Below are 19,181 nucleotides of genomic sequence, written 5' to 3'. Positions count from 1 at the left end.
CCTTAAAACCACACACATAATTATTTCACAATTTCCATGGTCACAAGTCTAGGCACAACCTAGCTGGGTGCCTTGCTCAGGGTATCACAGGCTGCAATCCAGATTTTGGCCTGGCAACATTCTCATCTGGAGGCTGGAGTGGGGAAGAAGCCACTTCCAAGCTCATTAAGGTTGTTGATAGAATTCATCTCCTTGTGGGTGAAAGACTGAGGTTCCCATTTTCATGATGGCTGTCAGCCAAAACCCACATAAACATACATATGTGTGCACACACACATGTATACCATAATGTAATCATGGGAGTAACAGCCCATTACCTTTGCCATGTTCTGTTGTTAGAAGCAAGACTAAAGTGTAACTCGTACTTAAGGGTAGGACATAAACATGGGGCCCACCCTAGAGTCTGTGTGCCACGTGTATGAACAATAGTTACATAATCATATTACTGCAAATGCTGTTTTTTAGCTTTTTAATTTTTAGAATCAACCTTCAAAGCGTAGTGTTAATAATAGTTATTAGAAGTTTCATAATAGAAGAAATGAAAAATATAACAAGATATGTTATAAAGCAGATACATAAGCAAATGGAGAGTATGCTATTTAAAATCATAAAGGTGGGGTGCCTATGTGGCTCAGTCGGTTGAGCATCCAACTTCAGCTCAGGTCATGATCTCACAGTCTGTGAGTTCAAGCCCCATGTCAGGCTCTGTACTGGCAGCTCAGAGCCTGGAGCCTGCTTCAGATTCTGTGTCTCCCTCTCTCTCTGCCCCTCCCCTGCTCATACTCTGTCTCTCTCTGTCTCAAAAATAAATAAAAACATTAAAAAAAATCATAAAGGTAACCACCAGAAAAACAAAATAAGACATAACAAAAAGAAAAATGGGAAGGAAGTGAAGAATCTGCTAATAGTTTAGATGGAATAAATTCTTTATCTTTGATAAAGGGAGTCAATATTGTCTAGTGGTAAATCTAGAAATCAAGCCACAAGTATACTTTTTGAATGAGAATCATTAGACGTAAAAACAGAAACCGTCAAAGCTTGCTTGTGTGGCACAGACCAGAAGTGGAAGCAGAGAAGAATGAAAACTTTTAATTTTTCCTTAGACCCTTGAGTACTACTTGATTTTGTTTTTTACTATACCATTGTTTTTATATTAGTTTTAATTTTGTTTTAAAAATAAGATTTTAAAAAAGGGTAACAATATTCACATCAAATATAAAAGCTAGAAAGGAACATGAATATAAAAATACCATCTCTCTCTTTTAATAGCCATAGAAACCAAGACATAGAAAGATTACATTGTTTACTCTGGATCATCTGGCCGACTCTAGATAAAGACATGAGTAAAATCTTGGTCTCCTGATTCTAAAATCATTCCTCATCTCTATATAGCATACTGCTAGAGTATTTTTAATCCAAAAGCATAAAAGCTGGGTTGTGGGTTCTCCTTCCAGATCTGCCAATAATTTGCTTGGGGCAAATTGACTTGCTTGGGGCAAGTCATTAATTGAACTTCATTTTCCTCATGTATAAACTCCATGATCATGTGTAGGTCAGTAGTTTTCACCTTTTTTTTTAAGCAGCCAAATTTAGTCTTCAAATGAAATTCTGGAGTCTCACAAAAGTTCAAAATGAAGGGGGAAAAAGTCAAACCTGAGCTCTTGGTTGAATGGGGCGAATGCTTCAGGGTTTCTGTAACACTGGCAGACCCTCTTTCAGGTGTCTAGGGCTCTTTGGTCCATGTATGTGAAAACTTTCAAACCATATTCTAATTGAGGAGCTGGGTGAAGGGGAGGCAGAAAGTGTGCATTTCTAACAAGCTCTCAGGCAGTGTTGACGTAGCTGTTTCTTAGCAAGTCACTAGATGATCTCATTGTCTCTTCTAATGGCCTGAGATTTTATCTTTGTTTTACTCCTTAATATACATTTTAATGAACCTATTGACAATACAGAACAATCACAAAGAGCATTGCTGTCTCCCAATTACTAGTGAAGAAGCTGATGTGAACCATGGAATCAACATGAAAGTACCAAAGCACTGTTTTGGAGAACATATTCTCTGAGTATGATTGACCTGGATTCAAGTATCAGTTTTCCCACTTACCAGTTGGATGACCATGGCAATTAACTTCATCTCTGTGAGCATCAGGTTTCTTATCTGTAAAATGGGGATAAAAGTAGGTGCCTTCTAGGTTATTGAGAAAATTATAAATTATATTATGGTTTAAGGTCCCTAGCACAGTGTCTTGAATGTAACAAGCAGTCAATAAATGTTAGTTATTAGAGGGATATAGAGGATATTTTAAAGAATTTTTGTAAGACCTAACTCTAGCATCAAAGTATCTATTTATAAAAAATTCTAACCTGTGGTTAGAAGACCCAAAGCAAATTTATAATGTACAGAGCAGCAGCACATAGAGGGTTAAGCAGCAGAAATAAACTACATTATTTTCACCAGGGTCCTACTGACTATTTATAGGCTATCAGGACAATAGTATCATCACATGATTACAGTTACTCGAAGTATTTCCAGAAAGGATTGTTCATTTAATGTATGTTTTTAAGAATAATTTATAAATAAAATACAAAGCAAGAAAATATTTTTTCTAAGTTATAATGAATTAAATCTTACCTGAAATGTTGATTCCATATCCATAGTTTTCTTTCATTTTTTTCTGCCAGAACTCTACATTTTAAGAAAAAAAAAAATATATATATATATATATCACAATCTTCCTCAAAACCAAGTTAACATTTTCTCTATCATATCACGTATATTATTTCTAATATGTTCCTGAAGCTCACCATACATAAATTATCAAAATATTTTCTTTGAAGATTCTACACTACAGAATTCTAGATTTAAACAGAGATTTTATCACTTTACTAAGAAACATACTCAAGAATGCTCTGGTTCTTTCTGATTTCCTTTGAAGTGGCACTTACCATGACAGTATAATTCATTATATGGGGTAGCCTAGAAATTAAGTGATTTAGAGCTCAGGCAATTTGGCAGAATTTTGTGCGAAGATAATCTATCAAAAGGTATTTTCACATTAACCTGCAATGATCCTAGTGTTTCCACCTCAGCCAAAATGTACTTCCAAAAAGTTTAGCTGTGAATAGACAGCTAATTTAGAAAATAAACAAAAAACTTAATCTGTTAGTAGAATGTGAAAGAATAAAGAAAAAATGCTAAAGCTTCATCAAATGACTAATAACTAAAGGCCACACATATTTTCAAAAATAGAGATTAATTTATTAGAAGCTTGTATGTAGCAGAAGGGTAACACAACAAGGGAAGAAAGGAATTTGTTGAGTCTTACTGAGTTTTCCAGACAACAGTAAAGAAGAGGAGATGAAAGATGAAGCTAATCCATACATTCCAATAAAATGTATTTTGTTTCTCATATTCAAACAGTAACCTATTGCCATTTTTATAACCTCTAAGTTAAAAGGCAAGTGAATTGATTTTGTCCCCAATTTTACCATTGAGTTGTATGACTTTGGGCAAGTCATTTAATTCTTTGAATTTTTTAAAACTTTTTTTAATGTTTATTTATTTTTAAGAGAGAGACAACAAGTGAGCTGGGGAGGGCAGAGAGAGAGGGAGACACAGAATTCAAAGCAGGATTCAGGATCTGAGCTGTCTGTACAGAGCCTGATGTGGGGCTCAAACTCATGAACCACGAAATCATAACCTGAGCTGAAGTTGGGCGCTTAACCAACTGAGCCACCCTGACACCTCTAATTCTCTGAATTTTGACCTCTTCATTTATCTAATGAAGGGATTGACCACTTCAATTATATTTTTTATTATAATACATTTATTGTAAAGTAATATATGTATTATTTTATACATATGTTATATTTATAATATAAATATAGACCAATGATAAACATAAGCTTTCTGTATTTGTTCTGTGCTTATTTTTGTAACCCTTTCCATACCCATTTTTACTTGGAACCAACTTTTCACAAACCTAGTGTAAAAAATCTTAAATAGCTAACATAAATTGTATTTGAGAAGGAGGGATGTGTGTAAGAGACAGAGAGACATTAAATTCACAATCAAGACAATACATATGTGTTTAGGATACAGGGACTATCCTTCTTTCTAAAACAAACCTATGTTTAATCTTATTTGAGTGGTGTATTTACACTGCCACTCCGAAAAGGAGAGAATGTGGCTTCAGAATGAGTCTACATGGTGCTTGTCATGGTCTCACAGACATTTAGGGGGTTATGAGGTATCAGCCCTGTTAGAATGATTTCTTCTGTAAAGAATTACTCTTCCTTCTCTTTCATGACATTTCTTCTTATTTATTTCCCAAAAGGCATAGCATCTTACCTATGGTGGCACTTAATAAATGCTTGTAGAATGGAAGTGAAAGCTAGCCAAAGTGAAAGAGTAAAAAGAACAGTTTCTCCTGCTGAAATTCTTTCTCCTAGTTTGGTAAGCTCCTTTCTCTTACTTTGATGTCTCAGTGTCCATTGTACCAACAAAGTCTGCCCTTTCTCTAGTTGTCAGCCTGGAAACCTCCTGCAGCTTAGCCACCTGCTTCCTGATACAGTTACCCAGCACACACCTCCCACACCAGATGGCTCCCTTCTCCTGCATTTGTTGGCAAGAATTTACAAAGATTTCCATGCGTCCAGACTAGCACATGGATGGGCACATCCAAAGATTGAGGCTCTGTACGAACATCAGAAGAGGCCCAAACAGTCTAACTGAACTTGGAAGAGCTGTGTTTCTATACCATTTTGCACACTTGTTCTGTTAATTTTTTTATTATTGCATACAAATACTTTGTCCTGGAAACTTTGTTACCCTCAACTGTCTCCAGAATTCTTCACAAATATTCAAGGTCCACTCAAAGGCCACATCAGAGAACTGAAAAGATTTCTTTAAGTTTCATATTTGACTTTACAATTTTGTGCAACGTGATTCCAACACTGCCATGATCAGAAGATTAAGAATGGAATGTTTCTTTAGGGAAGCTAGAATTACAGGTTTGGGAGGGGAAAGTGTATGGAGAAGGTAGACTTTGCTAGCTGCTAAGAAACCAAACTGACAGAAAGGAGTGGCAGGATATATTCAATGTGCTGAATCAGAAAAATATGCAGCCAAGAATTCTTTATCCAGCAAGGCTGACATTCAAAATAGAAGGAGAGATAAAAAGTTTCTCAAACAAAAATTAAAGGAGTTTGTGAACACTAAACCAGCCCTGCAAGAAATTTTAAGGGGACTCTCTGAGGGGAGAAAAGATGAAGAAAAAAAAGACCAAAAGCAACACACACTAGAAAGGACCAGAGAAAACCACCAGAAACTCCAACTCCACCAGAAATTCATATCTTTCAATACTCACTCTAAATGTCAATGGACTAAATGCTCCAATCAAAAGACATAAGGTAACAGAATGGGTAAGAATACAAGATCTATCAATATGCTGTTTATAAGAGACCCACTTTAGACCTAAAGGCACTTCAGATTGAAAGTAAGGTGATGGGGAACCATCTATCATGCTAATGGTTGACAAAAGAAAGCCAGAGTAGCTATACTTATATCAGACAATCTAGACTTTAATTTTTTTTTTTTTTAAATTTTTTTTTTCAACGTTTATTTATTTTTGGGACAGAGAGAGACAGAGCATGAACGGGGGAGGGTCAGAGAGAGAGGGAGACACAGAATCGGAAACAGGCTCCAGGCTCTGAGCCATCAGCCCAGAGCCTGACGCGGGGCTCGAACCCACGGACCGCGAGATCATGACCTGGCTGAAGTCGGACGCTTAACCGACTGCGCCACCCAGGCGCCCCTAGACTTTAATTTTTTAATGTTTATTTATTTTTGAGAGAGAGAGACAGAGAGAGACAGAGCACAAGATGCAGAGGGGCAGAGAGTCAGAGAGAGAAGGCGTCAACAGAACCCAAAGAGGGCTCCCGGCTCTGAGCTGTCAGCACAGAGCCCGACATGGGGCTCAAACTCATGGAGTGTAAGATCATGACCTGAGCTGAAGTTGAACACTTAACCAACTGAGCCACCCAGGCGCCCCTCAGACAATCTAGACTTTAAAATAAAGACTGTATGTGCTCGCTTCGGCAGCACATATACTAAAATAAAGACTGTAACAAGGGATGAAGAAGGGCATTATATCATAAATAAGGGGTCTATCCACCAAGATCTTTCAATTGTAAACATTTATGCACCAAATGTGGTAGCACCTAAATATATAAATCAATTAATCACAAACATAAAGAAACTCATTGATAACAATACCATAATAGTAGGGGACTTCAACACCCCACTTACAACAATGGACAGATCATCTAAACAAAATCAACAAGGAAACAATGGCTTTGAGTGACACACTGGACTGGATGGACTTAAAAGATATATTCAGAACATTTCATCCTCAAGCAGCTGAATACACATTCTTCTCCAGTGCACATGGAACATTCTCCATAATAGATCTCATACTGGGACACAAGTCAGCCCTCAACAAGTACAAAAAGACCGAGATCATACCGAGCATATTTTCAGATCACAATGCTATGAAACTCGAAATCAACCATAAGAAAAAATTTTGCAAAGATAACAAATACTTGGAGACTAAAGAACACCCTACTAAAGAATGAATGGGCTAACCAAGAAGTTAAAGAGGACATTAAAGAGTACATGGAAGCCAATTAAATGATAACAGCACAGCCCGAAACCTCTGGGACGCAGCAAAGACAGTCAGAAGAGGGAGGTATATAGCAATCCAGGCCTTCCTAAAGAAGGAAGAAAGGTCTCAGATATACAACCTAACTTTACACCTTAAAGAGCTGGAAAAACAACAGCAAATAAAACCCCAAACCAGCAGAAGACAAGAAATAATAAAGATTAGAGCAGAAATCAATGCTATTGAAATCAAACCACACCAAAACAAAACAAACAAACAAACAAAAAAACCCAGTAGAACAGATCAATGAAACCAGAAGTTGGTTTTTTGAAAGAACTAACAAAATTCATAAACCACTAGCCTGTTTGATCAAAAAGAAAAAGGAAAGGACCCAAATAAATAAAATCAAGAATGAAAGAGGAGGGAACACAACCAACACAGCAGAAATACAAACAATAATAAGAGAATATTATGAGCAATTATATACCTATAAAATGGGCAATCTGGAAGAAATGGAAAAATTCCTAGAAACATAAACTACCAAAACTGAAACAGGAAGAAATAGAAAACTTGAACAGACCCATAACCAGTAAGGAAATCGAATTAGTAATCAAAAATCTCCCCCCCCAAAAACAGTCCAGGGCCAGATGGCTTTCCAGGGGAATTCTACCAAACATTTAAGGAAGAGTTAACACCTATTCTCTTGAAGCTGTTCCAAAAAATAGAAATGGAAGGAAAACGCCCAAATTCCTTCTATGAAGCCAGCATTACCTTGATTCCAAAACCAGAAAAAGACCCCATTAAAAAGGAGAACTACAGACCAATTTCCCTGATGAACGTGGATATCAAAACACTCAATATTAGCCAACCATATCCAACAATACATTAAAAAAATTATTCACCACAACCAAGTGGGATTTATACCTGTGATGCAGGGCTGTTTCAATATCTGCAAAACAGTCAATGTGATTCATCACATCAATAAAAGAAAGGATAAGAGCCACATGATCCTGTCATTAGATGCAGAGGAAGCATTTGACAAAATACAGCATCCTTTCTTGATAAAAATCCTCAAGAAAATAGGGATAGAAGGATCATACCTCAAGATCATAAAAGCCATATATGAAAGACACAATGCTAATATCATCCTCAATGGGGAAAAACTGAGAGCTTTCCCCTTAAGGTCAGGAACAAGGAAGGGATGTCCACTCTCGCCACTGTTATTCAACATAGTATTGGAAGTCTTAGCCTCAGCAGTCAGACAACCCAAAGAAATAAAAGGAATCCAAATCAGCCAGGAGGAGGTCAAGCTTGCACTCTTCACAGATGACATGATACTCTATAGAAAACCCAAAAGATTCCACCAAAAAACTGCTAGAACTGATTCATGAATTCAGCAAAGTTGCAGGATATAAAATCAATGCACAGAAATCAATTGCATTCCTATACAACAATAATGAAGCAATGGAAAGAGAAATCAAGGAATAGATCCCATTTACAATTGCACCAAAACCCATAAGATACCTAGGAATAAATCTAACCTGAGGTGAAAAATCTATACACTGAAAATTATAGAAAGCTTATGAAAGAAATTGAAGAAGACACAAAAAAAATGGAAAAAGATTCCATGCTCCTGGATAGGAAGAACAAATATTGTTAAAATGTCAATACTACCCAAAGCAATCTACATATTCAATGCAATACCCTATCAAAATAACACCAGCATTCTTCAAAGAGCTAGAACAATCAATCCGAAAATTTGTATGGAACCAGAAAAGACCCTGAACAGCCAAAGAAATCTTGAAAAAGAAAATCAAAGCAGGAAGCATCACAATCCTGGACTTCAAGCTGTATTACAAAGCTGTAATCATCAAGACAATATGGTACTGGCACAAAAACAGACACTCAGATCAATGGACAGAACAGAGAAACCAGAAATGGACTCACAAATGTATAGCTAACTAATCTTTGACAAAGCAGGAAAGAATATCCAATGGAATAAAGACAGTCTCTTCAGCAAGTGGTGCTGGGAAAACTGGATAGTGACATGCAGAAAAATGAACCTGTACCACTTTCTTACACCATACACAAAAATAAACTCAAAATGGATGAAAGACCTAAATATAAGACAGGAATTCATCAAAATCCTCGAGGACAAAGCAGGCAAAAACCTCTTTGATATTGGTTGCAGCAACTTCTTACTCAACACGTCTCCAGAGGCAAGGGAAACAAAAGCAAAAATGAACTATTGGGACTTCATCAAAATAAAAACTTCTGCACAGCAAAGGAAACAATCAGCAAAACTAAAAGGCAAATGACGGAATGGGAGATAATATTTGCAAATGACATATCAGATAAAGGGTTAGTATCCAAAATCTATTATGAACTTATCAAACTCAAAACCCAAAAAGCAAATGATCCAATGAAGAAATGGGCAAAAGACATGAATAGACACTTCTCCAAAGAAGACATCCAGATGGCCGACCGACACATGAAAAAATGCTCAGCATCACTCATCATCAGGGAAATACAAATCAAAACCACAATGAGATACCACCTTACACCTGTCAGGTGGCTAACATTAACAACTCAGGCAACAACAGATGTTGGCGAGGATGTGGAGAAAGAGGATCTCTTTTGCATTGTTGGTGGGAATGTAAGCTGGTGCAGCCACTCTGGAAAACAGGATGGAGATTCCTCAAAAAACTAAAAATAGAACTACCCTAAGACCCAGCAATTGCACTACTAGGTATTTATTTAAGGGATACAGATATGCTGTTTCGAAGGGGCACATGCATCCCAATGTTTACAGCAGCACTATCAACAATAGCCTAAGTATGGAAAGAGCCCAATGTCCATCAACGGATGAACAGATAAAGAAGATGTGGCATATATATACAATGGAGTATTACTCGGCAATCAAAAAGAATGAAATCTTGCCATTTGCAACTACGTGGATGGAACTAGAGGGTATTATGCTAAACAAAATTAGTCAGAGAAAGACAAATATCATATGACTTCACTCATATGAGGACCTTAAGACACAGAACAGATGAACACAAGGGAAGGAAAGAAAAAATAATATAAAAACAGGGAGGAGGACAAAACATAAAAGACTCTTAAATATGGGGAACAAACGGAAGGTTACTGGAGGGGTTGTGGGAGGGGGGATGGGTAAATGGGTAAGGGGCATTAAGGAATCTACTCCTGAAATCATTGTTGTACTATATGTTAACTGATTTGGATGTAAATTAAAAGTAAAAAATAAATAAATAAATAAAAAGATAAAACAAAAAAAAATATATTTTTGGTTGGAAAAAAAAGAAAACAAACAAGAATCTAATTCTTTCCCTCTCTACCAACCACTTTCCTTCACTGAAAAATCATGATATATCTGAGCCAATTAGCTCAGTTAATTAGATCCATAATCTCAAAATACAGCTACAGAATAGTGAATCCTTAAGGTATACCAGATAAACTCTGGTGTGGTCTTAGGTCATGAGGTCATGATACTTATGATATTGTAGAGCCTAAGCTAATAACTGCAGAATAAACTAGTAATTTGTCTGTAATTTGGGATAGAGACCTTTGCTAATAACATTTAAAAATTGTCAACTTGTCATCACTATCCAGTGGAGCACCTCTGGTTTTTCAGTAGGTTGGGTGATTGATTATACTAGAAGTTAAAAGTTGGTTTGGATAATCCTGGGCAGTTTCTTGACATTATCAGGGCCACTGTATATAATTTCCACATACAATGTATTTACTTGCATATCCAACCTCACAAAATTATTGTCTACCCACTTGGAAAAGGAAATGAGAAAACCCAGAAAGATTACATCCTTGAATAATTTCCACTCCTACACATACTTTTCTCTCCTTGAAGTAATAACCATGGCAAACCTTTAGGGTCAGTCAGTTAATAGCTGGCAAGAGGGAGGAAATCTTTTCATCCATCATTTTCTTTTTTTTTTTTTCAACGTTTATTTATTTTTGGGACAGAGAGAGACAGAGCATGAACGGGGGAGGGGCAGAGAGAGAGGGAGACACAGAATCGGAAACAGGCTCCAGGCTCCGAGCCATCAGCCCAGAGCCTGACGCGGGGCTCGAACTCACGGACCGCGAGATCGTGACCTGGCTGAAGTCGGACGCTTAACCGACTGCGCCACCCAGGCGCCCCTCATCCATCATTTTCTTAAATAGTCTCTTTTAAAGAAATCCTTCCATTAAGGATAGTCTTCACTGAGATTCACAGAGTTAAAACAAAGACATGGTGAAGATTCCTAATATTTGTTGCTGCTTCACCCCTGCCTTTCCATTGTTTTTGTCTGTCTCCATTATTCCTCACTTGAACTAGTCTAGCATAATGCTTTTCCTGTGGACCAAAGGTCCTGAAGCCGAAAACAAAAGCTTGAAGAAAAAGAAAGTAATGAATATAAACATCACTTTTCAATCACTTTGCTTATTTCCAAAAGCATTGATGCATTCATTTTTATTACTTTCCTAAAGACACTTTTCCTAAATTGCTCTCAAGAAATAGCTGAGGAAAGAAGTTAGGGAAAAAGGGAAAGAGAGAGAGAGAGATAAGACACAAAGGTTAAAAGCTGGTGTTCTGAATAAGCAGTACGTGTGGCTGCCTACCCTCTGTGCTTCCAGAAAGATTCCCCTGCCCCCACAAATTTTCTTACCCCACCAGCTATCTAAGGTTTAAAATGCCATCATCTGACTTAAACGATTTTGAATTAAGATGATGGCTCCTATTAAAATACAGTTGCAAACCTTGAAAAACCTTAAATAAATGATTGATGAGATCCATTCATAAAAGTTGATTTTGACAGCAGTAATGGAGAAAAAACATGAGCAACCTGGGGATAGGCTTAATGAAAAATAAAGATAGAAAAAGAAAAGGGAAGAAAACAGAAAAAGTGTTGGTTGGCTTACTACGATAAACTGTTACTGCCTGACTTGAAGTAATTAGGTCTAGCAACAAAGATAGAATAACAGGTTATTTTCATTCACTGACACTATTTTCCTCCTCTCTCATAGAGTGGTAGTGACATTTGCAGACTCTGACATCAGAATACCTGCCCTGAAGCCTGGCTCTGCCACTTAAACTCTATGTAACTTTGGGAATATCACATAACCCCTTTCAATCTCAATTTCCTCATCTGTAAAATGGGTGTAACAGTGCCTATGCACGTGTAATTAGTGATATGCAGCACAAAAGGTTCTTAATTCACTGCCTGCTCTAAAAAGTGTTTATTGCTATCATCATCATCATCATCATCATCATCTGGAGATAGCATGAAAAAACACAGAAATTGTGTAAAAAAGTTGAGTAGTAAAAAAGTTACTTTTCTAAAGAAAATATTTCCATTTGGTAAAATTATTCCTTATAATTAAGCTCAAGGACAAATTGTGGTTTCCTTATCTTGAATAATAATATTCATTATGTATAGAGAAATTGCTAAGTGTGAAGAACAGGCTTATTTACTATATGCATTCACATTAATGTAAGACACAACCCCCCCTACAAAGTTTCAGTTAGACAAGATGAATATGCTCTGGACAACATAGGGCCTATAGTTAACAATATGGTATTGCATACCATACTTAAAATTTTGCTAAGAAGGTAAATCTTACATTAAGTGCTCTCACCACAAAATAAAAGAACAGATATAAATAAATAAATAGACAAACAAATACAGATGGTAACATTTGAAGTGATAAGTTTATAGCCATGATTAGAGTAATAATTTCAGGGGCGTATACTTATCTCCAAACTCATCTAGTAGTATACATTAAATATGTTCAACCATCCTCAAAAAAAGGGGTTTAGAAAAAATAGTAAGACACAGTACCCTGGAAAAAAAACGAAATTTTCGAAATAATCAGATTTTTAAAATTCCTTTTAACATAGCAATTTAGGGGCGCCTGGGTGGCGCAGTCGGTTGAGCGTCCGACTTCAGCCAGGTCACGATCTCGCGGTCCGTGAGTTCGAGCCCCGCGTCAGGCTCTGGGCTGATGGCTCAGAGCCTGGAGCCTGTTTCCGATTCTGTGTCTCCCTCTCTCTCTGCCCCTCCCCTGTTCATGCTCTGTCTCTCTGTGTCCCAAAAATAAATAAACGTTGGAAAAAAAAATTTAAAAAAAAATTCCCACCCACCTGGACATTCAGTGATACCAAAAACATCAATGGCTTCTACACCTGCTTAATGCAGAGAGACATTTTCCAGCCTGTTGTTCAATGCCCCCTATACAAAATCCCACGTGACCAATTCATTTCAGAGTTTGGTACCAAAAGAAACTTTTATCTTCTCTGAGTCATCAGTGTAAATGACAGCTACATCCCTTTGTTGTGAAAGAGTGCGGGTCTGGGTCAGAGTGCCCAGTTCTAAGCATTCCTCTGCCCCTCATTACCTTAGTGATCTTAGCCAAGCTACTTACCCCCTTTAGCCCAGGTGTTCTCATGTGAAAAATGAATGTTAGAGTAGTAACTACCCCATGGCTTTAATAAGGACTAAACGAGATACTACATGTATAATAAAAATCTCTCATTAATATCACCTATTTTTATTATTGCTGTCAGATAATGAATTTATATGACACTCCTTCTTTCCCCATTTGCCTTGGCTTCCAGGGAGCCCCAAATAAAATTTAATCTTCAGTGATAATAACTAAATTAGCCCTTACGAATAGATTATTTTCTTACTTTGCTTTTATAAGATTTTACTTTTTTATTTCTATGTTTATTATTAAGTTGATTTATTTTTGAGAGACAGAGTGTGAGCAGGGGAGGGGCAAAGAGTGAGGGAGACACAGAATCTGAAGCAGGCTCCAGGCTCTGAGCTGTCAGCACAGAGCCTGACATGGAGTTTGAACCCATGAACCGTGAGATCATGACCTGAGCTGAAGTCAGAAGCTTAACCAACTGAGCCACCCCGGCACCCCTCTTTCTATGTTTAGACAGTATCATACACTTAAGATTTTTTACAAAGTAACAAATTAGTTTCTGAAGGAAGTAACTCCATTAAAACAAAATCTCTTTATTCCTCTTCTTTTTCTAGCTACCTATCTTATCTCATTCACAAACTTCTCGGGGTTTTCTATGCTCACTGCCTACTCTCCTTTCTCCTCAAACCGCTCTAATCTTGTTGTCTAAGGTCACCAACAGCATCTGATTGTAAATCCTACGGATATTTTCAGGGCTGCTCTTCCCTGATCACACAACAGTGTTTGTCACTGAGGATCACCTCTTCCTTTTTGAAACCTTCTCTTTCATTTGTTTCCTTGATGCTCCTCACTTAGTTTTCTTCCGCCTTCTTTCTCTGTCTTCTTTACTGTCTCGCTCTCCTCTAGTGGCCACTACCATGGATGTCTTCAAGAGCCAGACTTAGTGCCTCTTCCCTTTGCATGCTATACATGATATATTTCTTGATCTCCCTGGTAATTTCATCTCGCACATGTTGTAACCCACCTGATGATTCCCAAATTACCTACAGCTCTAGGTCTCTATACCCAGCTGCCTACCACATGTCTTCACTTACATGGTCTCAAAGGTAATTTAAGTTCAATTTTCTCAAAATCAAAACCATAGTTTTCACCTTAATTTTTGAATAGCTTTATAAACCAACAACAGCAACAAAAAAGGATTCCAACCCCACTCTCCAACCCCACATGTAGTCTATTAATCAGTCTTATATAATTTACGTCTCTCTCCTCCTCTGAAACCAACGTAAGCTACTATCACCTCATACCTGGACTAGTGTATCAGTCTCATAATCAGTCTCACAGTTCCATTATGCCCATCTTAAAATCATTCTCCATGCATCTTTCATAGTCTACTTAACTTGGAAGTAACTGTCTCTCAACTGTTTTTTTTTAAAGTACTTATTTTGAGAGGGGGAGAGGGAGAAGGAAAGAGACACAGAGAGAGACAGAGAGACAGAGAGAGAGAGAGACATAAAAACCTGGGGAGTGGCAGAGACAGAGGGAGATAGAGAGAATCCCAAGCAGGCTCCATGCGGTCAGCACAGAGCCTGATGCAGGACTTGAACTCGTGAGCTATGAGATCATGACCTGAGTTGAAGTCAGATACTTAACTGATTGAGCTCCCCAGAGTCCCCCTCTCCACTGCTTTAAGTCCACTGATCTTAAAGTACAGAGGCTTATACTGGCCCCAGAGACCTTGAGTGCTCTCATCCCTACTATATTCTCAGTCTCATTTCACATGGCTCTCCTTTTTTTCCCTCTCCCCCAACTTTACTGCCCTCCTCCCAGTTGCTTGAACCTAACACCAAGTTCCTCCTTACCTCAAGGTTTTTGAGTATCTGGTCCTTCTGCCTAGAATGATGCTCCATTTCTCTCTCCCTTTTTGATATATTTAATTCTTATCTATCCTGATTTCATATCAAATAAAACTTCTTCAGTTTGTTTGGGTCATATCTTCCATTACATGCTCTCCCAGAACCAAGTATATTCCATTCATAGCCCATTCTGCATTTGCAATTACACTACTTAGAGATTATGTGAATAGTTTCTTGCCCGCTACTATACTGTAAATCATAAACAGGCAAAGACCATTTCCATCTTGCTCAGCAGTATTAATTCAGAACGCAGCAGAGTTCAGGGTATCCAATAGCTATTAATTGAATGAATGCACAGCATAGTTTATTTATCCTCTTCTTTCCACCCCTACTGCTTCTCCAAAGCCAGATCTGAATCATCACTTTCCTAGGATACTGCAATAACCCCTTAACTGCAATCCTATCTACCTTCCAGTCTCTTCTCCTTCTAGCACACCTTATAATTCACTGCCAGATTAATCTTTCAGAACCACAGCTCTGATTATTTCATTCCCAGTTCAAGAACATTGAGCGGTTTCCCATCATGAACAGAATAAAATAAAAATTCCTTTCGGCTTCCAGTTCTTTCTCACTAATGTTCACACACCCTAAGTTCTGATTAAACTGAACTGCATGTAATCTGTGACTCTTCTATATATATATATATATATATATATATATATATATATATATATATATATATATTTTTTTTTTTTTTTTACCACACACTAGATCCTTTTTTTCATGCGATTTTCTCCACATGGAATATTTTATTAACATCTCCACTATCACCACACATTGAAATCTTTATGATCTTCCAAATTTAGCCAAAATCTAACTCCTCCAAGAAGCTCTCTTTGACTTCTTCCCACTAGAAATAATCTCTTGTTTCTGAAAGCCCAGCCTTTCTTTTCTCTATCTCTAGAATGAAGGTTGTTATTTTATATCATTCATTATAACTATTTATTATGTGTAAGCTCCACTAGACTGCAAACTTTGGAGAACTGGAACATCCAGTCAGTGCTTCATACATTGGAAGAATGACGTGAATATTTATTAAATTTTTGGCTGGTGCAAATATGTGAATTATTTTAGTAATATGCTTAGATGCTAAATATTATTTCTTAATTAAAAAGGGAGAAACCCCATCTCCATCACTTCTCCTTTGCAGACAGAAGTTGGTTTTCATTGACTCAGTAGGTAATTTTCTTTGTGCACTCACTTAATTTCTTCTAATCACTAAAGTGGCAAAAATGATACAGGAGAAAATTACATTTTAGCCATTTTCTTCCCTTTTGATGGTAACTTCAGAAAAAAGTCTACTACAGATCCTTTTGACAGAATATAATTACAGTGTATAGTTTTTATCTGTTTCTTATTAATTCCATTTTGGAAATCATGCTGGCAATTGAAATTCTGTTTTTCTTTTTGCCTGAGCTACTGCTTCCAGCTAGCTTGGACAGCTCACGCTGTGTACCCAAGCCACCCCTCTCAATGGGCTCCTGCCTCCTCTTTTGAAGCATGGGGGCAAACCAGAGACAGAAAGAACATTTTCTTGACAAATGTAAAGCATTGAAGGCAGAAAGGAGAGAATTAACCCATCAGCATAGAAATGTGGACTGCTGTCACAACTTTATCCTTGAAAATTCAGAATCAAGTGAATCCTAGGGAAATGCATTCAGATTAAGAGATCTCACAATTAAGACTTAACTTATTTTATACATTTAATGTAGTTATACAAACATAAAGTATTATTATTAACAAGATGTGATCCAAAAGTCCAATATTTAATTGTGCTTGAGGGGGAAATTACATATTATTTGAGAACCTAGAATTTTTAGAAAGTGACTCCCATTTCTACCTCTGAGGCAAGGTGGTCTAAGTAAAGGACACTGCAGTAGAAGTCAGGACGCCTGTGCTACCACTTATTGGTCATGAGTCCCTGGGAAAACTGTTAAATTTCTCTAAGTTGCAGATTTATTTTCCCTGAAATAAAAAGAATATCTATTCCACTTGCCTTTCTGGATAATTGTGAGAATAAAATGAGAACAAATGAAATTATGAGTATAAAAACATGTTGGGGGCACCTGGGTGTCTCAGTCAGTTAAGTATCTGACTCTTGATTTCGGCTCAGGCTATCATAACACAGTTCATGAGTTTGAGCCCTGCATCAGGCTCCATGCTGACATGATGTCAGCCCTGTTTGGGATTCTCTCTCTCCCCCTCCTTCTGCTAGCAGTCGCTCTTTCTCAAAAATAAACAAACTTTAAAAATAGGATAAATAAAATATGCTGTAAACTGTGTACATGATTTTACAGAGTTTTCAGCCTAATCCGGTTAATACAGGATATGAAATTCTAATATTTCCAAAAATTAACTTAGAAATATTTGAATATTTAAAACAAAATTTAGCTTTGTCCACCTTATGAAAGAAGGTAATACTAATATACCTCTCTATATAATTGAATGTAGTCTGTCCTTACTTCTTCAAATAATCTATTCTTTTTAGGTGAGTAAAACCTCTACCTTGAACATTTTCCTCACAAGACCTATTCCCTCAAAATTTGAATCATTCTCTTTTTTTCTCTTCACCTTTTCCAAATTTCAAAATCAGATTTAAAATGCTGATCTTAGAGGCAGACAGACTGAGCCAATGGATATCAGTTTATGGGTGATCTTGCCACTCCACAATTCTTCTTATGCTGTATCTCAACACTTCCAGCATGCTGTATCTCAAGATAATAGCCCCATTTATCCAATGCATTTATTGAGCATGTATTATATGAAAGGCAGTGGAGAATGTATTCAATGTAGAGAATACAAAGTTGTGTTTGGTTCTCTCTTGGCTTTCCAGGGGTTGACACTTCTGCTAGAGAAGACAAAATATGCAGAAGGAAATACTGTCAGGAAATGGTCCAGCGTTAACAAGGAACAGAAATTTTTCATCTGTTGAAGCTTTGTTCTAAGAAAGTAACTTTAATTCATGCTGTCCCAGGAATCTTACTTGAAAGAATATTTTCACTTCTCTCAGGAGCAGTCACATACCTCAGTGCTAAAAATCCTGAGCTACCAGCATCTGTGTTAATTTTCTTCACAGATGTTTAAACATCTTCCTTCCTAACACCAAGGTACTTCCTGAATCTAATCAAGGCCCTCTCAGACTGTGTTGCTGATTCTTTTCAGACATGAGACAATGATTTTTTTTCTATCATCAAAATGTCCAAAATCACTGGCTCCAAATGAAAATATAGCTCAATATGGCATTTTAAAGTGAAAGAGTATATTAGAAATCTTCTGATTCAAGCTCTTATTTTATAGATTTGAAAAATTGAAGCCCAAAGGAATTCAGCACAAGCTTAAGGTCCCACAGGTGATTAGTAACTAATCTATGATCCTCTCTCTCTTCCCAGATCAGTGTCTATTATCCTATACTTCAAAAGTAAGAACATTCACAAAGCACAGAAAACCATCATATATAAAGGATTCATATAACTCAACACCAAAAAACCCACAAATAACCCAACTGAAAAATGTGAAGATCTGATGAAGATATTTATCTGAAGAAGATATTTAAAATTTGAATAGATATTTTTTTCCAAAGAAAACATACAGATATATGAAGAGATGCTCAATATCACTAACCATCAAGGAAATGCAAATCAAAACTACAGTGAGGGGTGCCTGGGTGGCTCAGTCAGTTAAGCATATGCCTTCAGCTCAAGTCATGATCTCATGGTTTGTGAGTTCAAGCCCCACATCAGGCTCTGTGCTGACCGCGTGGAGCCTGGAGCCTGCTTCAGATTCTGTATCTCCCTCTCTCTCAGCCCCTCCCCTGCTTGTGTTTTTTTTTTTTCCCTCTCTCTGAAAAATAAATAAACATTAGAAAAAACCACAATGAGATACCTGTTAGAATGGCTAATATGAAAAAAGACAGGTGATAACAAGTGTTGGTGGGGATGTGGAGAAAAGGGAACCCTTTTCTGTTTGTCTGTTGGTGGGAATGCAAACTGGTGCAGCCACTATGGAAAACAGTATGGAGGTTGCTGAAAAAAATTAAAAACAGAACTATCACATGACCCAAATCCCACTTCTGGGTATATATCCAAAGGAAATGAAATCAAGATCTTGAAGAGATAACTGCACTCCCATGTTCATTGCAACATTATTCACAATAGCC

This window comes from Leopardus geoffroyi, chromosome B2 (assembly GCF_018350155.1).
Source record: "Leopardus geoffroyi isolate Oge1 chromosome B2, O.geoffroyi_Oge1_pat1.0, whole genome shotgun sequence".
Classification (NCBI taxonomy): Eukaryota; Metazoa; Chordata; class Mammalia; order Carnivora; family Felidae; genus Leopardus; species Leopardus geoffroyi.
This window is presented reverse-complemented; position numbering follows the sequence as displayed.